General features: G+C 32.2%; 1 long non-coding RNA gene across 5 annotated transcripts; it reads right to left on the minus strand.

Moving 5' to 3' along the window:
• Window positions 1-3,396: 3,396 nt before the first annotated feature.
• On the minus strand, window positions 3,397-7,673 carry LOC145587674 (uncharacterized). Of its 5 annotated transcripts, none has more exons than XR_014101353.1 (11): window positions 7,536-7,673; window positions 7,307-7,360; window positions 7,077-7,147; window positions 6,875-6,937; window positions 6,724-6,780; window positions 5,662-5,753; window positions 5,386-5,436; window positions 4,161-4,324; window positions 4,019-4,089; window positions 3,812-3,905; window positions 3,397-3,721 (listed from the first exon to the last, which is right to left on the minus strand). It is a non-coding gene; the product is annotated as an uncharacterized LOC145587674 (long non-coding RNA). The 5 variants fall into 5 exon arrangements; XR_014101351.1 differs by having other exon boundaries at window positions 6,724-6,789; XR_014101352.1 differs by having other exon boundaries at window positions 5,386-5,449; window positions 6,724-6,789.
• Between the last annotated feature and the right edge of the window lie 1,438 nt (window positions 7,674-9,111).

A 9,111-nucleotide genomic window follows, 5' to 3' on the forward strand; every position in this document is an offset into this window, starting at 1 on the left:
GATTGAAAAGCTAGATACTTTTTAAAAAATACTATAGTGTTCTTTCTGTTTTTGTTTTTTTAATAAAAATAATATTCATTACATTATATTATCATATTCTTTATTAATATTACGGATGTTCTTTAGATATATATAAAGAACATAAAGTTGGATTTTTTTTTTTTTACAAAATAGCTATATGTTCTTTATAAAATAACTATATGTTCATTACAAAACAACTATATATGATGTTCTTCATAAAATAGATATATGTTCTTTAAAAAATAAATATATGTTCTTTACTGAACAATTGTATGTTCATTATGCCTTTTCTTTTTAAAGAAAACCGGATGCACAGAGCATGGTGCATCCGCCTCCAGGGAAAAAAATTTCAAACTGTTAATCCAAAAAATCCTTAGAATAGAAGACAAGTATTTTCGCTATACATTTAGGATATGATGAAGTGATTCTCAAATAATCATTCTAGTTGTTTGGAACAAAGTGAATAATTAGTGTACATATTAATATAAAGCCATATGTACTCCCTCCATGTTTTAATAAGTGTTACACTTTGATCGACACATAATTTTAGACAATTTAATTGACTTAAATATAATAAGAGGTAAGTGGGGTAGTTAGAGTATTAAAAAGTCGTAAAGAAAATATAGTAGGTTTAAAATTTATTGAAAAGTAATAAATGTGAAAGGAAAAAAATAATTAAAAAAGTAGTAATGGGTTTGGGTGGGGACTATAAAAGAGAAATATATAATATTAAAATGTAGTAATTTGCCAAAAAGGAAAGTGTAGCACTTAATAAAACACGGAGGGAGTATTCTCGTATTTGAAAAACGCAACAATAGTAGTAAAATGTTTACTACTAGCCTCCATAACCGTTGAAGAAATATGTATATTAGAAATGGTGGGGGTATGGAGAGGGGTGGTTTTAGGGTGGGTCGGCCGGCCAATTTTTAGGGTTAGGAGGGGACGGTTGGCCGGTTTACGGTGGGGCTGCAGATTGGGGCTAGGGTGTATCGACTCGGGGCATTATCCGGGCTAAATACTAGTTTTATTATGAAATAGAGGGTGTATGAATTGAAGCAATGTCGTTGTTTCGGCCTAGTCAATGCTTAAGCCCAATGTATCTGAAATGGCAAAATACCCCTCTATGATCCAACCCATCATTAATTACCACAAATCATAGATTTACTCCTAATTTGTTCACTAAAGTACAGCTTTGTCACTTGAAATACATCTATAAATAGCTCATCAATGATTAATGACGTAAAATTTTCAAAATCTCTCTCCTTTTTTCTCTACTTTCTCACTCTATTTTCTATCTCTAGAAAGTACACGCTCTCGACTCTCTCTCTTTTGAAATTACATTTTCCTCACACTTTAAATACTTCTTATAAGTACTTTTCATCTTTAGAGTTTGGAATGTTTTTTTTCATTTTTTTTTTTCACCTCTACATAGTAATTTGAAATTTAACCCACCTAATCCACCTATATACTAGTATATATATACCTGACGGTCTGCTCCAACAATCTCCTTTTCCCTTCCTTTTGCTCTGGCTTTGAATGAAAAACAGCAAAAAGGATTTTTAGAGCAGCCATTTCTGAAATTTTTAAAACACAATATAGTCCAATTAAAGCAATTGCGATGGTGACTGGTGGCCGGTATAAGAGCTAGTCATACTTATAACTTACTAGTTTTAGACCCCGCGCGCACTCCAATTGGCAAAACGTGATGGAAGCCATGCTTGTTAACAATAATGTTAGAGTTCCGATGTTTTTTCGTTGGACATATCAAAATTGTGAGTGTATATATTTGATTTGTGCAACAACAATTTAAGCGAATGTTTGAAATAATATTAGGCACGTAAAATCTATTACATTTGGACATAGTAAGTGGACTTTCTTCAAAACTCTTAAAAAATCACATACAATTATCTCTAAAAATTTGCTCACCTCTAAATAATTTACTAAAGTCTAAAAATAATAATTACCTCACCCCTAAATCAATTATTCACCCCTAAATAGTTTGATTACCCTTAAAGAATTTGCTCATCCCTAAATAAATTGTTCACCCCTACATAATTGGCTCACCTCTAATAAACATATACAATTACCTCACTCTTAAATAATTTGTTTACCCTTAAAAACCATATGCAAATTAACTCATCCCTAATAAATTGTCCATCTCTTAATAGTTTGCACATTATTAACTAAGAAATTTCTCCCCTGAAAAGAGGAGATAGACCTTGTTTTTCGAAGGAGGTCGAAAAACCCTTGTCTTTCGAAATTCGAAAGAGATCGAAAACCTTTTCTTTAGAGGGAGAAAAGTTTCTCTCAAAAGGAGAAAGCGTTATTATAATCTAAACCTAAAAAAACTTTAAAGAAACAAGAATTGGGGCTTTCCACCGGTTAAAACCGATGGAAGCCCAATTGAAGGGTTATCTTAGTTGACCATAATCATTTCCAATTTAAAAATATTTTCTTAGAGTTACACTTACGCTTCAATTAGCCTTTACATAATTAAAATCAAATAATTACACGAAAAGATTTCTAAATCATCTAAGTGTTTTAAAGATTATGCTTTAAGGTTGAAATTTTCAGTTAGAGAAGACAATAATCATGCAGTATTATTAGAGCATAATATAATAATTGTAACAAGGCTAATCTAATACTTAAGAAATAATAAAATTGTCGTTACATATTTTGTTGGTCTATATATCCATCATCCATTTCCCTACTGTATTCCGTCCCAAAAAGAAAAAAGGAAAAAAAAAAAAAAAAAAAAAACTAGAATGAAAAAAAATTTGTACTATAGTCCTTGTCACAAAAGGTCTACAACATAAAATAAAGCTTGCAGATATTATAGTGGAACTTCAATATAGGAATATTAAATAGTTATCCACCATAAACTATCATTCTAAAGGATGTGGAGTTGGCTTGATGATAGCACTCCCATCTCGTAACCTCGAGGTTACGGGATCGATCCTTGCCTCCAGCATATGCTGGAATTTCCCCCGCCCCCCGTTGTACCCGCCCTTGTGGCTCATATGAATCAAAAAAAAAATAAACTATCATTCTAAGCTAAATTAATTTAGAATTATGTTATACTCCTCCATTTCTATTTACCGGCAACAAAGCCTTGTAACACGTATTTTGAAGTCGAGATTATATAACGTAATTGAATAAATTATTCAAAATAATTTTTACACATAATACCTAATCATCTCTAAGGTGTGTTACAAGTAAAAAGAAACAGATAAGTGTGTATAATGAAATTAAATGAAGATAGGTGTTCATAGGATACAAATCATACAATTGTGTATATATTAGATATGATTTAGTAAAATTGTAAGTGTGATATGGAACCTCAAGTAAATAAGAGAATATCAATAAAACACTATCTATAAATTTTACAATTTTATTGATTAAAAAGAGCTTATAGGATATCAAAATCAACACCAAACAACTAATCTATTCTTCCCTTAGAGAAGAAAAAAATCTATTCTAAAATTACACCTCTCTAAAATTTTTATAACCTAACAACACCAAATAACTACTTTATTCTATTGAATTACTTCTTTCTCAATTCACATAAGAACTTGATTTCCGCGTATTCATCAAGCTGAAATATAGACTGCTAATTTCATCACTTAAGTCGGCATGCATTGGATCAATCCGCAGTTGCATCTCGTTTGCATTTCCCACCTACCAAATGCTCAACCCATCGCTGCAGTAAATAAAACATTACTTATTTGAGTCAAAATAGGTAATAAAACATTATGAATAAGAGCAGCAAAAACTTTTCCTCGGTTACAACCTGTATAGCAATCCTCGATTAAAGATTCAAAGTCATATGAATCAAGCATTGGAGCACGCTCATACTGTCCTCGAAACAGATTACCCATATAAATCTGAACAAATTACCCATATAAGAATGTCAAAGAGTAGCATCCTAAACCTATCATTCCCTAAACATTAAGAAGATGCTACTAAGAGACCTTGGGACCTATTAAAAACACATTACCTTGTAAGGTGCTTAAATAAAGGGGAAAGTTCAGAATTTGCTTTAATGGAAGAACGAAAAAAGCTCGGAAGCTGCTTCAAAGGACAAAATAAGATAAGAAAGTCGCATATATTATTTAATAAGAAAAAGAAAATAATCTTACCTCAAAAGCTATTTCAATGGAGGAGTGAAAACCTAGAAGCCGCTTCAGGACCAGATTCAATCAACAAGAACAAGCAGCACCCACAAAAATTTCACATAAATCGACGAAACCCAACTTCTTAGCAACCATGTAGAGAGACAAAGAGTTCAATTGCTCCGGATAAGCTACAAACCCAAAATGAAATTCATCAGAAACCAAGAAAGTGTTATTCATCAACCAAAAATTAAAACCCTTTTACAGCCATGAGAGAAGCCTAATCTTTTCTATCCTATTTCTCAGTCCCCAGGTATAAAATGAATCAGCCTGAGAAGCTCAAAAGAAAGACCAACTAAAAACACGTAACTTTCACGCCTTCAACTCTTCAACTAAAAATATGTCTAAGCAGAAACTACAATGGAGAAGAAATATTCATCTCAGAAATTTGTGGATTTTTTAAACATGAAGATCATCAACCACATCCAAAAAAATAGTAGAAACTTCACTTAAATAACTATTATCAGCCATGAAGATCATCAACCACATCCACAAAAAATAGTAGAAACTAACACTTAATATTCACTTATTATAGCTCATAAATAACTATTATCAGCCATGTTGTCAGCATATACATACATAAATTCTGAAGTCAATGTAAAGCTACTTTACGTTATCGATCGATAAAGTATGAGTAATCGTTTCCCCAATTTCTCGGTAATACTCACATCAAACGATTATTATAAACTACTTATTATAGCTAATGTACTATAAGATTCATTATTAATTGCTAATGTACTATATCAATATAAAAAAGAATATCTAAAGAGAGGCACTTCATGATCACTAAGTAAGGTACTAATATCATCACTTGTATCATTATTCTATATGGTATTAATTGTGATTATCCTACAACCTTTACTTGTTCATTCTCTACAATGAACATGTCAAACCCAATTACCTCCTACCAAATCCCAAATGGCGTGATCCAAATCCCATTCACACTTCTGAACACCCCACAAATTATCTCTTCCTGGGAATGCAAATTGAAGCCATTAGAAAACTTAAATGTACCTCTGCATAGGCAAGATATATAAACTAATGAAAACATAACAGCATGAGCTACAAAAAATTTATGTTTCTCATGATACCCTCAATACCAATTTGCATAACATTAATTATCCCTGATTCATATACTACTCATATGAATTAGCATACAAAAAAAGAGAGCCAAAGACTCAATACAACATACCTGCAATTCCTTAGCTAAAGCTACCACTCTATCCATATTTTTGTTAGTTTCCTACAACAGACAACTGTAGTCTTTAAATAAAACAGAAAAAAAAAATATAGAAGAAAAAACATACAGCAACTCCAAATTAGCTAGCATATAGGTTTTTATTATTGATATTAGAAAATTGCACATCAAACTTGGGCTGTTTCACTTCAGGCCCATCACTTTTTACAACCCTATTTAGTATCAAGCCATAATTCAACTTCATATCCAGGTCTAAGAAAGTCAGCGTACCTCCAAAGTTTTACCATCTGGAGCTATATCTCTATCATGGAAGCACCAAAACTCAACTCCTAGCTTATTAATGAACTTGAAGTTAGCTCTCACTGCAGAAAGAAGGCATTGTTAATCTAGTTTGACCTCTAATTTAGGATTTAAATTGGAAGGTAGTGAGTGCATCAATCTTACTTCTTTGATTTTGTAATTGATAATGCATATTAACTTCTAAAATTTGGTTTTGTAATTGATAATGCATATTAACAGTACTAATTTGTGCTACAACCTATACCCCTCATTGACAAAAAAATTAAAAAAATTAAAAAATTAAAAAATCCTATACCCCTCATTAAAAGAGATGCAACATTTGAAGCATATGGCATGTGTAGGCTAGGTATGTGTGTTCACAATGGAAATCATAAAGCATATGCAATTTGCTTACCTTGTGACTCGGAGGATTCAAGTTCACAAGGTGTGACTGTTAATGGAAACCCTTTTTTTATATAATTAAACAAAATGACATTAATTAAGAATTTATTCCCATAAATAACCTTATTTTAATAAATGCTTAGTTACAATTAACTATGGTTAGCTTAAAAAAAACACACACACACACACAACCAGTCAACCACCGACCTACCCAACACCTCCACAACATCCACCCTCACCTAGCCACCACCAGACCCAACCCTGATCCAAACCCCGACCACCAAGCACCAAAACCCCCTACCAACGTCACTTCACCCTCCTTCTCTTTCTCCTCTGCCATCTCCTCTACCTTGATTCCAACATATAAGTGAATTAGATTGAGAAGAAAGAACTTTCTAAGCATCTGCAGTACCACAAACAACAAGATCTTTTGCTTCCTCAAAACTCTAAAAGAGTTTAATTGCCATCACCAAATAAAGTAAGAAGAAGATTGTACAAGAAGAAAAATCGGTCGTTATTGTAACCAATAGTTTAATAGTCTACCTTAGAAGAACCCTGAATTGATTATACTGACAAGTGAGCTTCAACAAACCCTAACCCTAAATTTAAAAATTGATATTCGATGATTTATTACAAAAAAGAAAATCTTACCTCTGAATTTGCTTCACTGGAGGAGAGAAAGGCCAAAAGCCGCAATTAACATCACCTCTGAATTTGCTTCAATGGAGGAGAAAGAACATTAGCCGCTTGGAAAACTGAGAGTATGCTTCAATGGAGTATATAAAATCAGAATTTGACATACCCAGAATGCAAGCGAGCAAATCGATCAAGAGATCCCGACATTAATTTTCGATCAGATTGAACCCTAAAATATTCAACCCACAAAAATTAATAAAATTGGTTTCCATTTTTTTCTCAAATTAGATCGAAGTAAATCTGATAATAATTCACAAAGAGTAAATCCGATTATAAAATGGAAACTTCATGATTGAAAAACACATTACCTTGTAAGCTGCTTCAGTAAAGGGGAAAGCTCAGAATTTGCTTTAATGGAGGAACGGAAAAGGCTCGGAAGCTGCTTCAATGGAGAAAAAAGATAAGAAAGTCGCATATTAGCTGATTTAATAAGAAAAAGAAAATAATTTAACCTTAAAAGCTATTTCAATGGAGGAGTGAAAACCTAGAAGTCGCTTAAATTTCACATAAATCGACGAAATTGAAACCAAAAACTAACCAATAGAGTGAAGAACAGGGGTCAGAAGCCGCTTCCATTAGAGAAGTCACGTAGCTACAATTCAGTGAATTCATTATTCAAACATGAAAATCGAAAATGAAAATTGGAAGAAACAACGGATTTAACAAAAGCAAAAGCGAGCAGAAAATCAAAAGCGAAAATTATTGAAACAGATCAAAATTTAACAAGAAATACAATTCGTTAATTAAGAGAAAATCAAAGAACTCACCTTGAGGAGAGAGAAGAACCAAATTGCAAACAGATTGAAATTTGAAGTAAAGACTGAGGAGAGAGATTGAAAAGTGATGAGGAGAGAGGAAAAATGTTGATCTGTGAGGAAAAGTGAAGCAGAAGAAAGCTCAATAATGGGAAGAATACCATAATCAAAGGAGTATGCCAATTGTAATTTAAGGGCAAAATGGTACTTGACTTTTTGAGGGGCAAAAAAGTCACTACACTATTACTAAGGGAATTTCATATGGCAAGCTCTCACTTTTAATAGTTACTCCCTCCGTTCCTTTATTACATGTCTGTATTTCTTTTTTGGGTGATCAAAATTAAATGTCTGTTTCTATTTATAGGTTGTACTTTTTGCCAATATTATTCTTGTTTTGATGATTTGTCATCATTTTTCCTTTTCTTTTTTGTACTTTACATCAATTTCCAATACTTTCTCTCTCCTAATTCTCAACCACCTTTTTCTTTCTCTCTATCTCTCTCTAACCCCACATGCATATTTGTACTCCTCTTTAACTTTCTTAATTCCCGTGTAAAATGAGAAATAGGCATGTAATAAAGGGACGGAGGGAGTACTAGTTATCGAGCCTTCGCGTGCGCGATGCGCGCGCTTCGTATGGTAAATCGGAAAAGTATAGTTTGGCGTTTAACGTTAATGTGTACTTGAGTTGTTGTATTTTGACATAGTGTTTGTTGCATTATATAAATAAATAATGTTATTATTATATGTAGCAATAATTTATAATGCGTAGTATAATTATTGTGTATTTTTGTCAGTTTATTATGTAGAACAAATTTACAATGTGTGTGTTAATTATGTAAATAGGGATATTGTAACGATATCAAATTAAAGAAATTTAGTCTTTTTTATTTTAAATAAAAATATGTTGATGTATTTTAAAAATTAAATGAAAATTGTTTTCAACTATTGAAATTATTTTTATGAAAATGTAGTTAAGAAGGTCCAAGTGTTAGTCTTGTTTTTGGCCATACATTATAAGAGTTGTAAAATAGTTCCTAGAGGATTAGGCCATATTTTAGTTCCTTTGTTTTTGGAGTAAAATATTCATATGTACTCGTACTATTTATATGTAACAAAAAGTATATAATTAGATTTCCCAACCTGAAGGATGTCTTCGTACAATGTGCGTTGTATAAAACTGTGCATCTCTTCTTATTCTGCAATTATGACAGAAATTCGAAAAGACATGAAAGGGGAAATTGACGGCTTAATTTTGATTAAAAAGGTAGAAATTGAAAGTTATTACACATCTCCCCATAAGTTTTCTGTATTTCTTTGGAAAATTGGAAAAGTTTTTTGTTTCACTGTTTTCTGACTCGTTCAAACTTTAAAACCTAAAAATTACTATGGCCGGAGATGATGAAAATACTCCCTTTTCAGCCTGGTATGGGAATTTCTTAGTAAGGAGAAAGGATAACTTACGTGGTCAGTTTTTTGCAGCCTGTGAAGCTCGTCAAACTGTGATAAAGAACCTTCAAGAATTGACTAAGGATATGGAAGATATAGATGCACAGATAGCAAGGTGTGATGAGACTGCAAAGAACAG

Source organism: Chenopodium album, chromosome 17 (assembly GCF_948465745.1).
Source record: "Chenopodium album chromosome 17, dcCheAlbu1.1, whole genome shotgun sequence".
Lineage (NCBI taxonomy): Eukaryota > Viridiplantae > Streptophyta > Magnoliopsida > Caryophyllales > Amaranthaceae > Chenopodium > Chenopodium album.